A 7,260-nucleotide genomic window follows, 5' to 3' on the forward strand; every position below is an offset into this window, starting at 1 on the left:
AGCCTTGTGTATGTTGACCTCTTTAAAGGTCTTACTCACGTCGGCTACGGAGAGCGTGATCACACAGTCGTCCGGAACAGCTGATACTCTCATGCGTGCCTCAGTGTTGCTTGCCTCGAAGTGAGTTTTGAAGTGATTTAGCTAGTCTGGTAGGCTCGTGTCACTGGGCAGCTCGCGGCTGTGCTTCCCTTTGTAGTCTGTAATAGTTTGCAAGCCCTGCCACATCCGACGAGCGTCAGAGTGTGTAGTATGATTCAATCTTAGCCCTGTATTGATGCTTTGCCTGTTTGATGGTTCGTCGCAGGGCATAGCGGGATTTCTTTTAAGCTTCCGGGTTAAAGTCCCACACCCTGAAAGCGGCAGCTCTACTCTAGCTCAGTGCGAATGTTGCCTGTAATCCATGGCTTCTGTTTGGGGTATGTACGTACAGTCACTGTGGGGACGTCGTCCTAAATGCACTTATTGATAGTGAAGGGGAGAGGTCTTGTACAGTGAGTCAACTTACCGTCGTAGCAGTGCATAGAAACAAGAATTGTGATTTTAGTGATTGACACATTTTGAAAGTAGCCTAGTCGGGGATTTAAGACAATCACATGTATCAACAGCATGTCAGAAAGGGATGTACTAGATGTACTGCTAAAGACCACATAGCTATTTACATTTCTTCATTTGAGGGGTGGGCTTAGATTTTGCCTAAATGCAGCCCATTTTCAACTTTTCTTTAAATACAGATCCATAACAAAGTGTTGACTGTTCTATATGGTTTCTGAATGTGTTTTCTCACATAATGTGACCCATCACTCCTCATCATCTCCATCAAAGTGCTACTGAAGGTTCCAGTGTTCTAGACTAGAGCTCCTTCTACTGGCATCTCAACATTACTGCAGCCTCCTTTGTCACAATCATGTCCTCATCCACTTGGATCATTAACAGAATAACAAACTGGTAATAAGGTGCCTAAGGCTGAGATCCCGGTTCTCAACCTTTTCCCAAGAGTGCAAGTTCACACTTTCCGTCATGGATTTAAAAGTTTGGAATTGGTGTGAACATTGGAGTTTCCATATTTGTAAGCTGAATCCATGCCAGAGGAACAGGCAAAGATCTTTGCCCTATACACAGTCTATGTTTTTGCCAGGGGTCATGGAAACGGGCGAGGGATTCACATTTGTGACTGACCGGCTCAAATCGGACTTATGTAGCATAACTTGAAATTGTGTACTCTACATCGGATAAAAGTAGAGACTCAAAGCTACAAAATGATATATCATACAGTACAGTTAAGGAACAATGGGAAAGTAATTTGGTCTTTGAATGTTTTGGTACTACTATTGGAGACCCTTTCTTTGTCTACACCCAATCAGCATCGTTCACACCCTCTTAAGCTTTAGCCCCACCCATCTCTTTAAGGGTTGTTCCAAGCATTCTGTATTAACTTGCTAGCTACTTTCAGACATCTAAGTGAGAGAGAACAGCTCACTGAACATTACTCGCCCTAGCAGAGCTGGTTAGGCTGTTATGTTATCTGTTGGTGACTGCAACTGTGCTGTCCCATTGTCCATTCATAAACTCTGAGCATTTCACGTTCAGAACACACACGGGATGCTCTGGCCGATGAGTCGCGTTGATCCGAACGTTCTGACCTCACAATGGCAGGCAAGCACCCAAGCTAATTAGCTAGCTTGTTAGCTACTTCCAGACACATAATAAGAGAAAACCCTACTCTGACCATTTTACTCACCCTAGCAGAGCTGATTCGGCTTTATTAATGTTATCCAGAGTGTTGGTGACTGTATCTGTGCTGCTGGCAACAATTTAATTACGCTTTTTACCAACGTTTACTGACACGGCCATATTCAAATGGTGTTGAGCGTTGGTAAATCCATCAGTTATTCTGCGCTCTGGCACACGAAGAAGAGACTATTTTGTTATGACATGTAGCTAGCTACCTAGGTAAACAATGAACCATAATCCCAACTCATGACTTTACTACCCTGTATGAATCTGCAGGTCGCTAGCCAACCAGGTTCAATGTTAGCTAGCTAACATTAGGCTAAAATTAGTGGCTCTGAGATATGAATTAAGGTCATACACATTAGTTAGCAAGCCAACTAACATTAGCTAGCTAGCTAACAGTACACTTTAACAACTTCTTATGGCTGGGGGGCAGTACTGAGTAGCTTGTATGGATAAGGTGCCCAGAGTAAACTGCCTGCTACTCAGGCCCAGAAGCTAAGTTATGCATAATATGTCTGTGAGTATAACAGAACTCATATGTAAGGCAAAAACCTGAGAGAAAATCCAACCAGGAAGTGGGAAATCTGAGGTTTGTAGTTTTTCAACTCATTGCTTATCGAATATACAGTGTCTATGGGGTCATATTGCACTTCCTAAGACTTCCACTAGATGTTTAACAGTCTTTAGAACCTTGTTTCAGGCTTCTACTATGAAGGAGGAGGGAATGAGAGCTCTTTCAATCAGGTGTCTGGCATGAGCTGATCACGTGTGCTCGTGTGAGAGCGACCTGCATTTCATTGCATTTCTGAAGACAAAGAAATTCTCCGGTTGGAACATTATTGAAGATTTATGTTAAATATATCCTAAAGATTGATTCTATACATCGTTTGACATGTTTCAAAGGACTGTAATGGAACTTTTTTACTTTTCGTCTGGACCTAGTGACCGCGCCTCATGAATTTGGATTTGTGAACAAAATGCGCGAACAACAAGGAGGTATTTGGACATAAATTATGAACTTTATCGAACAAAACAAACATTTATTGAGGAACTGGGATTCCTGGGAGTGCATTCTGATGAAGATCATCAAAGGTAAGTGAATATTTATAATGCTATTTCTGACTTCTGTTGACTCCACAACATGGCGGATATCTGTATGGCTTGTTTTTGTGTCTGAGCGCTGTACTTAGATTATTGTATGGTGTGCTTTTTCTGTAAAGATTTTTTGAAATCTGACACAGCGGTTGCATTAAGGAGAAGTGGATCTATAATTCCATGTATAACACTTGTATCTTTTATCAATGTTTATTATGAGTATTTCTGTAAATTGATGTGGCTCTCTGCAAAATCACCGGATGTTTTGGAACTACTGAACATAACGCGTCAATATAAACTGAGATTTTTGGATATAAATAGGAACTTTATCGTACAAAACATACATGTATTGTGTAACATAAAGTCCTATGAGTGTCATCTGATGAAGATCATCAAAGGTTAGTAATTCATTTTATCTCTATTTCTGCTTTTTTTTGACTCCTCTCTTTGGCTGGAAAAATGGCTGTGTTTTTCTGTGACTAGGCACTCACCTAACATAATCAATTGGTGTGCTTTCATCATAAAGCCTTTTTAAATTCGGACACGGTGGTGGGATTAACAACAAGTTTATCTTTAAAATGGTGTAAAATTCTTGTATGTTTGAGGAATTTTAATTGTGAGATTTCTGTTGTTTAAATTTGGCGCCCTGCACTTTCACTGGCTGTTGTCATATCGATCCCGGTAGCAAATGAAAAGACTTTATGTCAAATTTAGAAACGTGTAATATCTGAAAATGTAGCTAGCTAGAATCTCTTACCCTTATACATCATGGTTTGACGCGTCTCCTGATGATTTGGTTGCCCTTAGTTGGAAGATGTAATCCAGAGACAGGTGTTTTCTCCATCTCCTTAGCTATCATACTAGAATTCCACTGATTTCAAAACTCGGCCCTCCAGAAAGTGGAGAGCATACACATAACGTTAGCTAGCGAGCCAGCCAGCTAGTGTTAGCTAGCTAATAGTACACTTTAATTTGACATTAGATTTACGTAGTTTTACTACGCAATAAAAAAATAAAAGCCACGTTAGATAGGATTACCTAGATTTACTGACCAGCTCAAATAGACAGAAGTCTGCTTATGGCAGACCAATCCGAAATCATCTTTCGGCCTGTCCATCCCACTCATTGTCTTAGCCAATCATGGTTAGCGGGAAGGTTGCTGACTTTTTCTCTGGTTAAACCAACTAGGCTCATAAGTTAACAATTGTATTTGTATTTACAGATGGAATACAAGATTGTTATTAAGGCACATGAAAGTTCACATGTTCAAGAAGGCATTGTTGCCAAAAAATGCATTTTGATTTAAAAAAGTTTACGTTCTAATGGCTCTCCTGTGAAGTAGTGACCTGCGACACACGACTAGTTTCCTGAAAAAGGTCACATTTTCTCAAAATATCTTTCATCAATGTTTTTTTTTTCCGGGATTGACACTTGACTAGCGAATTCAGACAATCCAATCTGAGATTGAAACATGTGAATCTACGATGCTCACAAGGTCTTTTTTTGATAATGGCCAATCAAGAAAGAAATGGGCAGAGTCAGGGGAAACCAGCAGAGGATTTTAATTGAACCTTTATTTAAATTTGCAAGTCAGTTAAGAACAAGTTTTTATTTACAATGACAGCCTACTGGGTTAACTGCCTTGTTCAGGGACAGAATGACAGATTTTTACCTTTTCAGCTTGGGGATTTGATCCAGCAACCTTTCTGTTACTGGCCCAACACTCTCACCACTAGGCTACCTGCCTAACCAAACAAGATTCAAACAGAAGATGGCAGTAGATAAAGATACCAATGAATATACACAAAATTGAAGGTAAAATAATGTTTAAAAATAAATAGTAAAGCATCCATGTAAAAATACTGTGTTATTAAGAGTTGACGTGGGAGTGGCTTATGAATTTAGTGAACTAGCTATCCCAGCAAGCTTGTTAGCTACATAAAGCAGACATTGTTCAGCGATACCGAAAGTCTGAACGGCCATTTTGTGTGAAAGAGGTGTCTTCAGCTGACTGAGTATTTGGCCAAATTATTTATTTTTTTCAACCTGCCATGCATACAAGTCTGTCTGTCTGTCTCGGTTTATTGAGTCATATCGTGTCTGCATTTAAAAAAATGACAATACATAATATTTTATGTAACTGGTTGTGTGTCTAGGAGCTGGACTTTGCTTCTTCTGAAAGTGTGTGTGTACATTTTGTATGGAAATAATGATTATGAAGGTGAATAAACCACTATTGCTCTACAAACTAATTTAAATGTATTATTTGTAGTTACTGTATGTACAGTACAAGATTGTGATTTTAAAAGCTTTTAATTTTCTCTCCACTGAAAATACTGTAATAACAAGGTAAAAACAATGACAATGAAGTTTATGATAGATTGTTTACACTTCACACATTAGTAAAAAACAAAAATGATAAAATTAATAAGAAACATTGAATCAAGAATAACTATTTCCTTAAATTTGAGTCAAAATTGTGCTATAACTTTGTGATAAAAAACAATGAAACAAATATTTTTTTTAAATCTAGCAAACTTATATTAAGTGTATATAAATGAATTGAATTTATTTGCGTAACAGACATATGAAACAAAATGTATTGCTGTAAAAAATGTATAACCTTGTAGCATCATAACCAAGAACACTCGAGGCTGTAATCGCTGCCAATGGCGCATCAACCAAGGTCTGAATACTTCTGTAAATTTATATTTCAGTTGTTTAGTTTTTTGCAAACATTTCTTAAAAACAGTTTGTTGTGTTCAGGTCTTCTTGGTTCTGGGATTGTTGTTTTATGTTCTTCTTGGTTTGGGGCTTGTTGTGTTCAGGTGTTCTTGGTTTTGTTGTGTTCAGGTGGTCTTGGTTCTGGGTTTGTTGACTGTTCTGTAGATCTCAGAGGTGTCCTCCTCAGCTGCTTGTGCCGCCGTGAGTCTGAGGAGAGAGAAACAGAGATTATGCAAATCTTTGTCCCAAATGACAGCACCCTATACCCTTTATAGTGCACTACCTCTGACCAGAGCCTATAGCGCTCAGTAGTGCACTAAAGAAGGAATTGGGTACCATTTGGAACGCACTGAGAACAGTTCCTCAAACTCATCATCACATCCCTCCGTCATTGTCCATTATTGGGTTGGTAGTTTACAATATTATGGGATATCCCCCTTTTTTTAAATTTTCGCCTAAATGACATACCCAAATCTAACTGCCTGTAGCTCAGGCCCTGAAGCAAGGATATGCATATTCTTGGTACCATTTGAAAGGAAACACTTTGAAGTTTGTGGAAATGTGAATTGAATGTAGGAGAATATAACATAATAGATCTGGTAGAAGAAAATACAAAGAAAACACCAACCAGTGTTTTTTTTACCACCATCTTTGAAATGCAAGAGAAATGTCACTGTTAAATCCATCACTCTGGTTGTAATTCCGATAGAGTCCACAAGATGGCAGCAGTGTATGTGCAAATTTCAGATGGATAACTTGGACTATGACTGATCCTGTCCCCAGGTACATTTGAGCAAATCGTGAAGGAGACGTTCGCATTCATATTCCATTTTTCTGCAAAGAATATCGTCAAATCTGAATGCTTGGACTTTGATTTAGCTTTCCAAGTATTAGTAGCCATGTTATAAGTTCAGCATCTGCAAAACAACCAGTTTTCATAACATCATAACTCTGAATTATCCTTATAATTTTTGTCCAAAATTAAAAGGCATGCTGTCGTACAAGGTTAGAAGATACATTTTACAACATATACATGGTTTTTGGATACTCCCGTAAAGCCCAGCTCATTGGCTATCTAGCTAGCTTTTTTTGACCCTGATTGGTTCTTATTTAACAAACGTACAGTTGTTCAAGTGATGGCCGCCCACGTGACCAAATATGGTGTCCTATAGGATATACTAGACCCCTAATGAAATAGTAGAATCTTGTTACCTTCTAGGATCTCTGAGGAATATTTACGAACGTGATTTGACTCATTCAAACAACGTTTAGGGTGAGATGTTCACAGATTATTTTCTTTACAAATTGAACAAGTGGAAATAAAATAAAATACATCGATATTGTATGCTATATGGACCTTTTTAGGATATGAAAAAGGATTTTATCTAACAAAATGACACTTCATGTTATTTCTGGGACCCTTGGGATGATAAATCAGAGCAAGATTTCAGAATGTAAGTACACATTTCACCTTCAGAGGTGAATTTATAAAACCTATCGCGTTGAAAAAAGGGTTTAGTTGTTAGGAGCTCTCCTCAAACAATAGCATGGCATTTTCTCACAGTAATAGCTACTATAAATTGGACAGTGCAGTTATATTAACAAGAATGAAGGCTTTCAGTCTATAAAAGACACTTCTATGTACCGACATTTGTTGTTACTCTAAAATCGGTGATCTTGATATAATGCGCTGCATGATTTACAACT

Source organism: Oncorhynchus clarkii, chromosome 13 (genome assembly GCF_045791955.1).
Source record: "Oncorhynchus clarkii lewisi isolate Uvic-CL-2024 chromosome 13, UVic_Ocla_1.0, whole genome shotgun sequence".
NCBI lineage: Eukaryota > Metazoa > Chordata > Actinopteri > Salmoniformes > Salmonidae > Oncorhynchus > Oncorhynchus clarkii.